This window comes from Falco biarmicus, chromosome 11 (assembly GCF_023638135.1).
Source record: "Falco biarmicus isolate bFalBia1 chromosome 11, bFalBia1.pri, whole genome shotgun sequence".
Lineage (NCBI taxonomy): Eukaryota > Metazoa > Chordata > Aves > Falconiformes > Falconidae > Falco > Falco biarmicus.
Window position 1 is genome coordinate 28,917,183 of NC_079298.1, and position 16,358 is coordinate 28,933,540.

The 16,358-nt window shown below is 43.4% G+C and overlaps 1 long non-coding RNA gene across 1 annotated transcript in view; it reads right to left on the bottom strand.

Annotated features, from left to right (window-relative positions):
- Positions 1-16,358, bottom strand: part of LOC130157190 (uncharacterized) — a 134,423-nt gene that overhangs the window by 42,777 nt on the left and 75,288 nt on the right. The window lies entirely within an intron of this gene.

Sequence of the window (16,358 nt, forward strand, 5' to 3'; positions counted from 1 at the left end):
TGCTCTTGGAAAAGCAGGCTGCTGTGGCTGCAAGGCAGCCCAGCTGCCCCATGGCGTGGCTCCTCTCCCTTGTCTGGGCAGGCTCTCACAGGGAGAGAGCTTTCCTGTGCTTTGCTTTCCTGCCACCCAGACCTTCATGGGTGAAAACTCCTGTACCATTCCTCAGAGCGTATCACAGCCTTGTGGATGGATTTTCATGGGAAAGCAAAGTCACTGAGAAGCTGGTTGGAAATAAATAATGATCTGAGGTGGGTTGGGGCAGTTAGGGGTGTTATTTGCTTTTATAATTTTATATTCTATCCATTATAGCCCTAAAGAACATACAGTCAGCTTTCACACAGATGTCTGCAGTCTTGTGTTTTGTTTCCTACAAGCTGTTACCAATTAAAATGTTACTCTTGTTCTTTGCTATGTTGATTTCCCTTAGTTTAAAATAAAATAAACCAAAAAATCTTACAAACCACAAGCGTATCTCACCTCTTTGATATGGACTGAGAAGCTGCCTGACACATTTCTCTACCCTTCATCTACTTTCACTAAACTGCCTCTTGTGCTCTGAAAGGTTGGCAATATCAGCATGGAGTAAGATTAGTTTGAGCCACACAATCCCGATCTTGGTCCTGTTCTCAGCACACAGGGGAGCTGCATGCAGCCCAGTCCCATGGGGATGGGGAGAAGGGCAGATGTCTGTACTCAGGGCACCCTGCACACCAAAGCACATTAAGCCTTGACACAGGCAGGAAAAGCAACAGGCAGGGGAGGCAAGTGATAAGGTTTCAGCATTTGGGAGAAGCTGTTACATCAAGACATGCACACCACCACCCTTCCCAGCTACTTTGTGACACACAAAACAAACCCCAAAGGGTCCCCTAGGGATGAAGGAGTCCTTGTTCTACATATCAGACCAGAAAAATCCCAGATCCCACAAAACCCTGGCCTGAAGATCTGGCTTCAAAACCCCAGCACCCAAAGCAAGGGTAAAGCAGAACACAGATGTGGAAGTGTCATTGCAGCGAAAATGCCTGGTGGAGTCCTTGCTCCACGAGACATTTTCAACATGCACTCCAGAAGGTCACAAAGAACAGAGATGATGGATGACCAGAAGGCTGCTTCCCATGACTCCTTATGCAAGCTGTTGGGCCCCCCATCCCTGCCCCACACTTCAAGTATAAACTGGAAAATCTCTTTCTCTCTTTGAGTCAGGCTTTGCCTGTGACATGTCTATAAAGCTCTTCACACAACGGTACTCACAGTGAATAGTGCCAACATCATGAAGGTCAAAAAATAGTTAAGAGTGCTCCAGCCCTTCCTCCCCAACCTGTCAGTGACCACACTGTCCAGATTCCTTGAACATTTAAATGTGTCTCCTTGCCTTGCCCTGGCATCTGGGAATGCTTAGCAGACCTAAAAGACAAGGTTCCCCAAGTGCCTCAGGTTGGAAATCCTGTGTCTCTGAAAACTGTTACACAGAATTATCAAATCAATGCAGTACCAAAAAGATATTTACACAAAAATTCTCTTTTTTTTTTTGACATTTTGAAATCACCACTTGCCACTTGAAGAGCATTTTTACTCTTCTGTAAAGGTGTGGGATTATGAAAAACTCGTATATTTCTCTGGTGCCATGATGCCTTTTAATTATACGTGTTGTCTAATCTACAGAAAGTATGATTTAAAGGAGAGTGACTGCATCATGAGATTGACTGTATAAATAGCTAGTCATGTGCCTTCCACCAGGAAAAAAAAACCCTATTTTTTTTTCATGGGACTTAGGGAGTTTCTGCTTTCCCAGAAGCTTAGTGCACTGCACAGCCCCCCCCCCCCCCCCCCCCGAATCAGAGATGCAAATGGCCCTTAAAGTACACATTTCTGTGTCTTCAGAACTTAGCCAAAATGTGGTCCTATAAAAGGAATAATCAGGTTTTTTTTTAATAATACTTAAATACAAGTAATGTCAATATATTCAGCAGATTTTCTGTTTACCAAACAGCCACAAGCCACCTATCATCATCACATCTCAGTACACTATGCTCTCCATAATCAATAGAGATTGTCTATTTTTTGTTCTAGTATGAATTGAAGACTTAATTCAGACTTTCAGGCAAAAAGTGCCACAAAACATATTAAAACCAGCATGGCTTTTCCTCTAAGTAGGCCATGTTGCACAGACACAGGTTTGTCTGGAAAAATACCATTACAGAGGCTTCTCAGGCTGCTCTGAAAGTCACTACTGAGCCTGACCAGTCTGATGAAGTAACCAGCAGACCTCCAAGTTAGGGAAGATTTTGCATCATGCCCAGCCTCTTCATGTCCCAGGCACACCAAAGGCTGCCCCACCATGGAGGTGGAACTAGCAAATGCTTTGGGAGGAATCACCCCTCATCCACATCCAGGTTTCTGTGCACTCTGGTACCTCCTGATTTCATGGATCCACTGTGCTGGGCACTTCACTTCCATATACAGCAAAAGATAGCCCATGTCATCACAGATTTTAGCCTAATAACCAAAATACTATCAGCACTTTAGAGACAGGGAAGAAAGGCACAGCAAGATGATGTGATTTCCTTAGGGTCACCAGAAATCCAGACAAGCAGAGATGAGAATTGATCATGGGACTCAAACATCCTCCCTGCAGATGGTAAAAGCAGTGGAAAAAGCACTGAGGAAATAAACCCAGAAAGTGCCACGTGTGGGATTCAATTCTTAATTATTTTCTTCCTCTTTTGAAGAAAATAATAGAACACATTGACAATATCCCAGAAGTGGACCAAAAAAAGCTTCCAAATGCCAGAAAAATGACTGTGGGGCTGGAGTATGGTGGTGTCAGCGGGCTGGCCAGCATGGTGCTCACCCACCGTTTCCTTCAGCCTCACCGGATGCCTGCCCATGCTATGGATCCTTGGGCCTCGGAAAGCTGGGGAGAAGAAACCCATTTCTGCTTCAGGTTTTTTGAAATAGGATTTTGTATTGAGTAGCCCTGCCAGTGTAAATCTGGCCGTTCCCACCTTTCATCTAATTTGAGATGAAAGAACACAACAGCATTTTTTTCCCCTTTGACATACAACATTCATCTGTGGAACAGGAATTCTGATTTCATGCCACTCCTACACAGCACGATCCCATAGCACCTCAGTTCCCAGTGCCCATAGAGCAGTCACTGGGTACTGCTAGCATAGGCTTTACACGCAGTGCAGAAGACACATTTGCTTTTGTTTTTTTGGTAAACAGCACAAGGGCTCAGCCACGGAGTGGTGTTGGAGAAGCCACCTCATGGTATTGCCGTGCTGCTGCAGAAGACACATGGCCTGTGCCAGCAATCTGCCTACACCTCTGGCAAACCTCTGACGAGCTAGAAAGGATTTGGAAGCAACACGTCCTGTCTTTGCAAAATAAACAATTCACAGAAAAGCCACTGAAGGGAAGTCACAGGGGTATGACTCACTCCTGGTACAAAAATCACAAAGTATTTTCTTATATGACAGTGTAAGAGGCAAGAGCTGGGTGCTATTTCATTCTGCAATCCCAAACTCACTTCTTGCTATCATAAGCAACACCTTCCCCCAGCTCCTCCCTCACAGGTTCCCCGGCACTCATCTTTCCTACTGGAAGGCTTTGGGTCATCTCAAGCCCATCTAACATTTCCAACCTGAAACAGGGTCTGGCTGGTTGATGCTCTCTCCTCCACGTGCAAGGCTTTTGCTCCCAGTGCTCCTTTCCCTCCCTTATCTTAACTTTCCTGCAAAGCTGACAGCTCGCTGCCACCTCTCCTCAAACAGTGCCACAAAACTTACATCACGAGCCTTGTCAGTGGCTCTCCCACAGCACCAGACACCAGAAATGCAGGTTTCAGTTAAAGGGTTTACTCCTTTCCTGAGAGGTTTTGGAGGAAAAATTAAAAAAAAATTAAAAAGCTCAAAGGTATTAAAAAGTTTCAAGATAACAGAAACTAAGCATTTTGTTTCTGTTCATCTTCAGATTTCATAGCTGGTTTCACAATGTTTGAGGTCTTAGCCAAAATTTTTGAATATTTGGGACTAACAATAATGGAGATCAAGTAAACTGCATTTAAAAAGCACTAACAATCAAAGCTGTATGCAAACCATTAAGGCATTGTCAACCAGCCACAGTTTATGCTTCAGTGCTACATGTGGGCAGACCCTCTTATGAGATTTAACTTCGTAAAACCAATACAAACTTTTGACATGTGTGGAAGAAGCATTGCATGACATGGTGGAGAAGAATACAACAGCAAGTTCCAATTTTCAGCATTTTTGTGCTCATCTTAGCAGGCCATGAACTTAGAGGTCTTGCTACTTTTTCCTGACTAGCATTTGTCTTAAATTCCTTCAAATATGAGTCAAAATTGCACAGTTGGAGCTCAACACTGGGAAGTTTTCAATTCCAAATCTAAAGCTGATCCCTGAACTTGCAGCTCAAAGCAGGGTAATACCACTGGCTTTTGATGACCATCAGGTTCAAATTTAAAAAATGTTTTCAGATCAAGTTAATTGTACACGAAGCCATTCTCCTGAAGGGAAATTGTATACTTTAAAGGCAAAATTTCTCTCCAGTATCAAAAGTTTCCAATATATCTTCTCATAAAAGGGAGAGACACTCTTAGACATTCCTTTCACATACAGCAAGTCTACACCCCCGAGAAGTGAAGCAGGGACAGATACTCTCTGGTATGAGGGAGCAGCCTCTGATCTGCAAGTCAAGAAAAGGCCTTTGAATGGACGAGGAAGCAGACCACACACCAGTGAACCCTGACAGGTCTCGGCAGCCCCTGTTTTTAGTTAGGTAGCTTCAAATATTGAAGTCTCTCATCCAAGAAAGAGTCAGAGTGGATGCAGGGCAGCTCCTCAAACTCTGCCCTTTTGCCTGTCTTTAATGCAACTCATCTTTGAAACTTTTCTTTCCTCCTTCATTAGCCAGACCAGGGCCATAAGCAGAAATGTAGCTCAGCATCCGAAGAACTAGCGATTCATTTAAGCATCTGTGTAAACACAGGTATGTGTTTAAGTACTTTTCTGAAAAGGGACTACAGAAAAACTAGTGGGATGGAAAGCAGGGGTGAATCTGTAACGGTAAGTCTTGTTTGGCACAACCCTTTCAAAGAAAAATCTGGAAAAATCTCACAGTGCATAATGAGGAACAAGAGGCAGCTGAATCCTTTCTCCTTTGGGCATGGGGGAAGCTTTGGAATATGACAACTGCAGCTTGAATCTCCTCTTTCTTTCAATATTTGTGCTTCAGGAGAAGGGATAGTCATTCAGAACTTACTTCCTATGCATTGTCAGTATTTACAGCCCCCACCGGATGGGTAGAGTCACACAGTTTAACAAAGAGTGAGATGAGCAAAGCTTACTCCTTCATAAACCTGAGTTTGTGCTTGGATCTATCTAGTGTTGAAAACAGCTACAGCTCTGACAGGAACCCTTCCAGGACTTGGAGCTTACGTTGTTTTCTATGGTCAGTTCAACCATTCCCTGATGTCTCTCATACTAGTCAGCCCACCCATGTCAAAACTCTGGCAGTTGGAGATGATTCCCCTTTCCCATTTAGCTGATACCAGCTGTGCAAAGTAGGTGGAGGGGTTAGCGTGGGTACAGAGGATACACTGATGCATGCAGAGAAACAGCCTGATCTCGGACTCTTCCTAAGCCAAAAAAATTAATCTCAAGCAGCTTTTTCACATAACTGGTGTTGAAATCTTTCCCAGAAATTTGGCACTTTGAAAATCTTTTTATTCTCAGCATACATATGCCTTTTGATCTGATTTTCTCCTTTACATGGGAAAGATGACAGTTTGTAGTAGCTTAGTCTTCACGTACCAGGCCATTGTAAGAGTTGGTCTAAAGAGAACAATATTGTCTCAACATTGCCAGCTGAGACCTGGAGATGGAATGTGGTCCTCATGGACACCAAGATACCAAGACCCTGGGAAAGAGAACTGCACAGTACGAGGAGTACTATGCTGCTCCCTGCAACCTGGGACTGAAAGGAACAACTACACCCTGGGAAGGAGAACTGCACGGTATGAGGAGTACTATGCCATTCCCTTCCACCTGGGATTGAATAAGGCTGCATAACAGCTGTCCAGAAGATGGATCACAACCGTGGACATAAAAACGAACCAGAAAACAATACAAGAACACACCTCCTGGTCTGAAGCTACCTGCCTCTGGGGCAAGATAACCTGGCTCGAGAGGGCGGAGACTGGTGGCAGTCCATGGAGGAGCGAGGTGTGTTGCTTGGCATAAAAAGATGCCTTCTTAGCAACTGAACTTTGGAGATCTTCCCCACCAAGGATCACGACGATCGGAAGGACCGGCGGGATGCTGCCTGGACCTGGGACCATAGGGACACCTTGGACCCGTGGTGGTAGCTATAATCCTCTTTCCTTTTCTTTTTACTTTACCTTTTAGTCACTTTCTGTCTTTTTACCTATCGCATGCAGCTTTATGGGCAAACAATAAAATTGTGCTGTTTAATTGAAGCATAACCCCTTGGTGTGGTCGCCTTGATTTTTGCGCTTCGAGATCATAGTTAACAAACCATCATGAGTCCACTGAGTGGACAGTGACAGCCATGAAGAAACACATCACAAGATCAAACATTTGGTGGTCTAGAAAAACATTTATCAAAGTCTGTTATTCAGCCACATGCTGATCACCTATCAGTGCGAGCAGGAAATTACCTGTCTACTGGTAAACATAATGCTCCATGAAGCCTGCATTACAGTGTAAAGACTGCTGAACATTAATAGCAATGTTCACATCAATTTCAGAATTAATTCATTTGTTGCTCTGTGTCTGCAACAAAAACTTTGCAAAGAATTGTTGTCTTGCCCCTCTGGAGAAGCTCTGTGTGGCTGGGAAGACTTCAAACGACCTGCAGTCACTCTGCTCCAGCCCTGCCACTCACAATCATATTTATATTCTCCCATACTTACATTCCCTTTGTAATCATACGTTAATACATGTCCTATCTACCTTAACAATGTTTCAATCATGTGCCACAGAACTGTTTTGTGCTATCCCTGTTTGACCCAGAGCCACTGGAAGAACTGCTCAGTTTAGTGATGAACACACCAGAGACATCCAGAGAAGCCAACTAACAGCCAGTTTGACTTTCCTTTCATTGAATATAATTGTCTAGATGAGAAATTAAGTTGGAATTCAGACTGAGCAAAGAACTGAAACTCCTTTGCAATGAGCTTTTCCTGCCACTGGATAAAGAACAAATCTTGTTTCTCTTCCACTTGATGGACCTCGGCGCTGTATATGGGATGCTGTGATATTGCCTGGCAGTGGCAGTAGGTACACAGGAGACCACAGTAAAAATGCTTGCATTCTATCTGGAAGGACCCAACCCATGTTCCAGGATAAGAAAACTTACATTGATTCTCATCCCTCACACTTCAGGTGTTCAACAAAGAATACGCTTAGATGAAGCTGCTGCACCAGACAACAGAGGTACAAGCCTGTATATGAGCCTCAAAGAAACGGCCCTGCTTATCCCCTCTCTTGGATGGAGCTGCTCCATCCTAGATAGGTCAATACCTGCATAAGATCAGCAGAGATAACTAAACCATTTTGACAAAGCATTGAGAAGAGATCACCCTAGGGAGCATACCTACAGGAGAATCTGATCCAGATCACTATGGATTTTGTTTATTATGGACATGAAAATGATACCAGCTGCAGGCTTTCAAAAATTTCAGGCTCCAACCATAGGGAGAGCATCCAAACACTGCTGGGCTGGAGCTAGCTGGGTACAGACCTCAACCCTGACATGCAACTGGGCTACTGAGAAGGAAAAGGAGGAAATCAAGGAATCAGAACATATATACGCATATACTGCAGCAAGGCTGGCTTATTAAATCACTTGTCGTTAGTATAAGTGAAATAATTTTTTTTCCACTGTTGGTGAAAAGATATAAGGAAATATTTTCCCTGTTGTTAACATGCTTATATGTATGCTTTTCAAATATTGTTTTTGTTTATATGCTGAAATTTAGATCGTTGCACAACAGCCTTGCTTTTAAATGCACAAGCCCAGTCATATACTAATGGTATTTGGTGAAGAAATCCCTATAAACAGTTTATCTTTAACTGTTTATAGTAACTCTTCCGTAAGTGGGGGAGACTGAGGACATCAATTCAGAACAGTATCATCTGCTTAATCATCAGGCCTTTTAATATGCGGGGGCTGAGGACACCATCCTGCCCTTGGCAATGATCATCCTAAGCCTTTTGTTGACAGTTGGTACCGATAACTTTAATATGACCAGGGATTTAAGCATGCCTCTGAGGACAAAGGCTTGACTAATTATTTGCTATTAACTAATATTTTAATTGCTACTGTTAATTAGATGAACAAAGAAATGCAATAAAAATATGCTGCAGATTACTTTGATGTTATTTCCTGGAATCCTATTGGAGTACTGCAGCCCTGCATGCATCCCAAAACATAGGATGACGGATCTGTCCTGGCTCTGCCCTGATGAACTCTGACAGATGTTATTAACATAAGATCAGAACCGAGACCCAGGAGACATTTCTTCAAGGAGTGCTCAGAAAACTGCTCTTCCATTACTGGAATTCACTGCCATAATTCATCTTAGCTCTGCCTGGTGGGTAAGCAGGTAGTTAGTGTCTCACTTCATTAGGTCTGCCTGCTCACTTAGCTACTTGCAGCACTGGTGGGACAGTTCCTGATGTGTCTGGAGGAGCTTGCTTTATGGTCAATCTTCCCCTTGCATAGCGCACATGAAGCCACCTGGTTACTCTACCACTCGTTATTAATGCAATTTGAGTGAAAGGACCCGCTGTACCTGGAACTGCATAAATGTGAACTCCCTGCCCCAAACTGCTGGTGAGCTGAACTGCTGTAAATACAGAAAAGGAGAATTCACATTCCAGTTTATAGGGAAAACCCATGTAAATTAACATGAAGTCAGACGAGACTGGGACAGATCTGGGATTATAGTACTTCTGCCTTGGTTCCTAAACCAGTTAACGATATGATGATGTTTTTTTACCCTCCATCCACCTTCCTCTCAAAGATCTGGATAACGTGATTCTTTATCATGCTTGTTTAGAGACAGGGAAAAATATGGGGGCATGCAAAGAACATGGATGTCCAATTTTCAGGTGTAGCCAGGAATATGCAGAAGCACCCTGCATCTGGCCTAGACACGAATCCCTTTCAGATAATAGTAAGCAACAAAGGCCAAATCTTCCACAGAGCACGACATTTCTGCCACCTGCTGTGGCATTCAAAACTGGCAGAGTGGGAACTTCGAGCTACCTTGAGAAGACCAAAATCCTTTGCATTAAACATCTTCATACGATCTGTCCCTTCAGAGCAGTGCTTGGGTCTCCTTGTCATCTCTGTGTTACCCTTAGGTCCTTTTGCACGTGTTCTGTTGGGGCTGTGTGTTTGGAATAAGAAGTCAGAGTTTCCCAGTTTTTCCTCCTACTTAAGCATATATCTGAGTCTGTTTCCATTTGGGTGAACTATATGGGCAAAGCACGCAAACAGGGGATTCTGTACGTCTACCTCATACTTTTTCCTAGGAAAATAGTTTAGAGAAGACAATCATTTCTTCTGAATGCCTGTGGCTGTTCTGCATTGGCAACAAAAATGCCCACCGATGAGGAAAAGGCACTGAACTGGAGATGTGCCTTCTTGGGGCTTTCCTGCTCACCTTTTTGCCATAGGTTTTGGTGGTGACTGTGCGCTCCTTCCAGAGTGGAAGTATGGGAAAATTGCTTGGAGGGGGGGAAATTACAGACCTAATAGAAGTTATAGTATTATAACAACCTTTTTAGGGAGATAAACAGTTGCAGCTTTGAGATGGTTGACATGCATGGAACCTGCTCCACCAGGGTTCCCTAGGCAACACAACCTGCTATCCTAGAGGAGCAGTGGAGGCTGCATCAGAGTGAAGGCACCGTGGCCAGGCTCTGCTCTGCTCCCTGCAGGACAGGGAACTTGATGGTACCGTACAGCCGATAAGTTGCATAGCGGCTATCAAATAGAAAATATATGAGAAGTCCATTGCTGGGCCAACAACTGTGGCAAAATTATTCCCCTTAGATGAACCTTGCTCATTATAATCTTGCTATAATACTAACACACACCTCCAGCCCAAAGTTACTCACCTCCAAGGCATGACCACCCCTCACCGAGCATGCACTTTCTATTTCTTATCAACTATGTCTTTAAATGAAAGCGAGAGAAGTTTACACCAATCAATAATGAGTGACTAGAGTCACTCAAACTCCACCTGAGAGTAAAGAAAAGTATAAAAAGTGAATGAATGAGGGGAGAAGTTAAGGAAGATGCCATCATAACTTCCGGGATCAGTCAACGGGCTGAACCTGTCTTCTCCCCCATAGGGACGCCTATTGGGTAAGAACTTTGACTTATCCATGCTAAATAACTAACTCATCCTAGCTATCATTAGTAATTAAGGTTTTGCCTGTATATAGTTTGGTAGTGTATCGTTTCAAGCTTGTTTTTGCAGACAGTCCCTATCATTGGCAATCACGAATCTGAATTTGTCACAATTTCATAATAAGGAGTGTTAGTCCATATACGGTTAGTGTGAGTCCTTTGTGGGCACTAGCAGCCACTAGCAGCAGTTAACATATTCGAATAAAGTGGGCCGACCTGCCGAGGGGTCCCACTGATGCTGTTGGTGTGTTTCTCTGAACACGTCAGTTGAATTGCCCTCTGATCCAGCAGGACCGTTCAGTGAAGGGTCCCTGTAACAGGATGCTGACAGACTGGTCGGGCACAAGGGTCTCGGCTTTCTTGGGGCACTGAAAGACAGATCAAACACCTGGGGTTGAGAGGATTTCCCCCCCCTTTTCACATGACAAGAAGTGATAGCAAATAAGGGCCACTGCTGCCTTTTACCACAAGCAGAGTTAGCTGCTGTCTCTTCACTTGGCCAAAATCTTCTTCTATTAAGATCCTGGAAATACTTACGGTATAAAGCCCACTGGGGAAACAGGCACACAGAAGGCAGGTCCTCCTCTGCCCCGGGACTGCCAGGGAGCAACACAGCATTGTGCTGAGCCACCCCAGGCACAAACCCAAACAAAGCTTGGGGCACCTCCAGTTTGGAGACTGGCTTAGGCAGGCTCTCCCTCCCTGCACTCAAGGAGATGGCACAAAAATAGTTTCAGGGGTCCACTTTGGGATTTTGACACTTTATTTCTATTTAATCAGTGGTTCAGGACCTGAGTGCTGGTTTGCCCCTCTTCCTTCACCATTAACAGATGAGCACAAAGAAAACACCTTAAAAGGCACTATTTTCATGCCATCAGCTCAAAAATTCAAACTTTAGGAAATACCAGAATGTAAACTGTTCTGCAAACCCTAATTATAATTCTAGCTATTTGTATACGTGTGCACCAAGATATACCATGGCACATTCTCACAGCACCAGATCTCATTTCCTGCATAGCAATTACATCCATTGGGGGTGGGTCTAATCCTGTAAGAAAGAAAGATCTAGTCTGTCTGAACTCTATTGTATTCGCTGTGGAAACTAAGACATACATGGGGCACAGAACAGAGGACTGCAAGCTGACAGTAGCCTCGCAGATAGATGACTTTAGGATAATATGATCATTTTACTTTTGTCCCTCCCTCTGTCAACAGCATATTTGTGTGATGTTAAGCAAATAGCAAAACCCAAACCTTTTAAGAGTGGCTGCTAATTGTACATTCCTCATTCTCTGAGTTGAGATGCTGGACTCTGATTTTTAGAGGTACAAGGATCTATAGCTGCAGGTTAGATGAAAAGGTCATTTTGCACACTAACAAAAAAAAAAAAAAAGCAAACCAAAACACAAAAAAAGAAGCTTTCCCTGATTTCTGTACACAGAGAACCAAGTCAAAGGTGCAGAGGCAACTCTAAGGCTGTTTCCTGCTTTGTGAATGCTCAACCTATCAATCTTTACAGTAATTTAACAACACAGGTGCAATCTGAGGTATTTAATAGAAATTTCTGCTTTCCTTTTGATGTATGGAGAGTGGCCATTGCTAATCTTTATTTTCAGTTCTTTTGCAGCTTAGCTAGCATTAATGTTAATGTGTTGTATTTTACAAAGATTCTTATTGTGCACAAAGACCTGCTTACTCAGCATTTATAGACAAGAGAAGAATCAAGTCTCAGATTTATCTCCTGTAATGAGCAGAAAGTATATTTTCTTTTCCTGAGAGAACAGAGATGTTACAATTTAATTACAATGTCCAAGAATTTCTCTCTATGCATATTTCTATTTGACCACGCATCCGTTACCTGCTGTGAGCTACTGTAAGTCCACTAAGGAATGTTGTTCCACCAGCATCCTAGTTCCATGTAGCCTCATGTGCTTCCAGCTGTTGGGCTTGGACTATTTGCAGGTCTGCACTATCAGCTGCGTTCAAGGAGGTCTTTTTCTACACCAACCATACTTGTGCTCTTTCTGTTTAGCTCTAAGCACAGACATCAATTCATATACAAAGCCAAGAACCTCCTTTCTATTAAACTCCTGATATTCAGGCATCGGAAATTAGACTAAATTTTAAGTCAAAATGCTTAACATCCCTCCCCCCCAAACCAACACCCAACAAACCCCTATCCTTGCTCTGGCTTCTTTTCAATTTTCAGAATAGCCGATCTCCCGCCATCAGGTGGATGCCTGTGAGCACAACCCCTGAGAAATCAGGCTCAAAGCATCTCAGATATTCAGAAAAATAAGTTACTCAAAGAAAGAGACCCACAAGCCCTCAACATCCCATTTAGATACTGGCTCACAGAGGTCCCTCGTTCTGCATTGCTCTCTTTGCAAGCAGGTCACGGTGTGGAGGTAGAGGCAGGGAGCTACCCACGCAAGTACCCAGTCCTGCCTATACAGTGCATGTTGCACAAGCATGACTACCGCGGCTTTGCAGTCCCACATAACTGATGGAGGACTTCTAGGAGAATGCTATGCCAATTTTATAGGAAGCAAGGGGGGCCCCAGTAAGACATAAACGACTTATCTAAGGTGACAAAATGGTTTTGCTGCATGTTTTTCTGACTCCCCGACTGGTACTGGGACAGAGATCTCCATGTAGCCATCAGCGACCAACAGCAGCTAACTAAGCTTCGTCCCAGCATCTTTCCATTAAGCAGATGGTGTGACACACTAGCTAAGAAGACACACCTGTCCTTCCCACATCAAATGCAAAGCCACATGATTTGTTTAGCTTTTCTTCTGTGACCTTACCTCCTGTAGGTGCTTCTCTGGCACTGAGCAGACCCTACCCACCTGGCAGGCTCTAGAAGTGCTTAAAAAAGGACAAGATTGTTCATCAGAGTCTTTGACCAGCCTTGTTGTACTTTACAAATAACCTTCCGGAGTTCAAGAACTTGTTCATTTTCCTCATTTGACCTAGGTTTTTGAAGAATGCCAAGCAGCTGCCAATACCACCCTCGCATGACCATTCACCCCACTGCTTCCTTCAGCTCCTCCTTGGCTCTGGATGGGTGATACCTACTGGATCAGTTTCCAATATAGGGTGTAAACCCATTCTTCCCGGAAAGGTTAACTCTCTTACTGCATCTTTTATCACTGTTTTTCTGAGAACCTTCCTCATTCTTACAGGGTTTCCCTTCTTGAAGCTGACTACATTTGTGAGTGTGGAGGTGTATTTTCTTTTATCTTTGGTGGCTCCTGCAGGGATGCTGAGAGTGCACTGCAGTCACTGGTACAGAGCAATTGCAGCCATGTGGACCATGTCTGTTATGCAGGGAGAAAGGAAGGGACTTCACTGTCTCCTGCAGGTTTCCTTGCTAGCTCATTCAGGAAGCCACCACTAATTACATTTCAAGATTTCTTACATAACTCATGTCTTGATGTGACATTTGGCCTATCTGTGGCTGAGAGGAAAAGGGAGAGGTTGCGGAAGTCTCCTATTATTATGCAGGAAGTCTCCTGCATTTCCTGCCCTTGCAGCCTCTGTGACCTCCCTTGGTGTATCGCAGGCAGTATTGCTATCCTGGTGGGCACTCATTAACGCAGAACCTAAACTATACTTTTCCTGTCTGGGCCTGAAATTTTAATCCATTGTATTCTGTGGTACTGCTGAAATTTCTGTCTCGTTCACCTGGTCCAACTCTAAATTGACCTCTATAAGTATTTTAAAGAAATGTGAAATACATATATATTATATAGTAAAGAATATATCTACCTCACTTCTTCCTCATCAGAAGATCTCACTCTGTGTCTCCTATACTTCTTGTCAAGGTGTTAACAGAAATACCAGTGACTATCTTTTGTCCCTCAAGTTTCTATAAGATGTAGTGTGACCACATTTAGCCTAGAAATGGTCATGCCACTGTTTTGATTTTCTCTTTGGTACTTCATTTAAACAGAACTTGGTTGATCCCTTCTGGTTTTCTTTATCTGTTTGACTGTTACCATCCTGCGCCCTTTCCTCATGGACACAGGACTTCTGTGTCTTCATCATCTTGAAACTTGTGAGCTGTGCTCCCTGGAAATTTTGCCCTGATCTTTGGTTTGAATGATGACACTTTTCTGGATTTGGAGAGGCGCCTCCCTCTTTCACTTGTAGTTTAAATGGAATCTGTCCTATTGACACAGGCTTTCTCTAGCCCAAAAATTGCCCCAAGTCCCTGATCAAACAGAATCCTTCCACCTCGAACCATTTGTGGTGCCCCCCTTCTTCCCTGGACCAGTCCCTTCAGGGATCATTTCAAAGAATGCAGCCACAGACAAAGAAACTTGAAATAAACCACGATTCACTGATAATTCTTTGTGCTAGGACAAGTTGTGGTTTAATGTTCTTTTTTTCCTCAATAAAAGACCATAGCAATTTGAAACAACTGACTGTGGGCATACTACTCAAACACAAGATGGCTATGAATCACAAACATGGTACTGCAGTGCCATGAAAGGTGACTATTGGAGCATGACTGCCAGTGACAACAGGGACCAGATTTTTCATCCCTGCAGGTTCTCATTTAGAGTGGAAAGGCTGTGCAAGCCAGGAAGACTTACTCCTGCAGGGAGGTGTTTTGCTTAGAGCCCACCATTTGCATAAAAGCACGGGCATCCTTCATGTCGGCTGCATTTCATTTATGTCTGAGCTCTCATTCTGAGAAGAGGTCTACCGCTTAGGGCACACAGAAAAGTCAGCAACCTCAGCAAGATACCCTGTGGAGATCCTCTTTCAGATCCTGTTGAGATAGGATTCGTTAATGTTCCTTCATTCACTATCACATGGCTTCTCTGAAACTACACATAAGAACCAGTGACCACCAAAACTCCACAAATGATCAGCTCCTTTGGCTTATGAAAGTCTATGACCAAAACGGATAACAGCATCAGAACATCATAAGTGACAGTAAGACACACAAACAGGACTGAAAAACATACCACACTTCAAACATAGAAAGTTTTCTGTGTTTAAAACTCAGGTCTTAGGCTTATTCAGTGTGAAAAATGTCTCTCCTTCTTCACACTGTAATGCAACCACTAAGACTATGATTGCAGAACAGCACATAAAAGGGATGGAATAAAAAAACCCCAACACCTGTGAACAAAACTGAAGCTTATTGGAAATCACCTTGTACTTTTAAGCCTTTTCAGAGCATTTATTTGGTTTTAGTTTAAAAAGGCTGGTGGCTCTGAAACAACATCAAGCAGATATGACCAAAATCACTGTTCCATCTTGCCCTTTAGGGCTCAAAGCCACCAATTACAAGTTACCAATGTTAAGGTTTAAATGTGCTTAGAGAAGATTTTAATTACTTTTAGGCATGAGGTATTTGAAATAGTAGTGATACATTATTCTAAAATGTAATTTTGGCTAGTTACAAAGTCAGCCTCAAGGAGATGTGGCAGATCCAGATGAAACAGTAATGGCTTTATTCACCCCTATAACCACAATTCCCACAGGCCAAGAGCTGGTTTCTACATCAACAAGAAATTTACCCAGTAGAAGTTAATTGCATCTGTGTTCTGTGCGTGTGTCTGAGCTTTCTTCCCGGTACTGCTGGCCACAAACAGAATACTTGACTAGGGACCATCCACCAGACAGTGTGGAAAATCCTCTTTCTAGCTGGTGAAACAATTCTTTTCAAGAGAGAAGACTTAGATTTAAAAGCCCCAGTGCTTTATACTAGGTCCTCACCTAACAGCCTCAGCAAAGCTGTAATAGCTTATAGAAGCTGACATCTACTTCATTTGGACAGCTTTCATAGGAACATAGGGAAATGTCCTCCTCTGCAGCTGAAGGTTGCTGAGGGATATGCTGGTTGTGCCTCTGTACCTGGTTGCAGACTT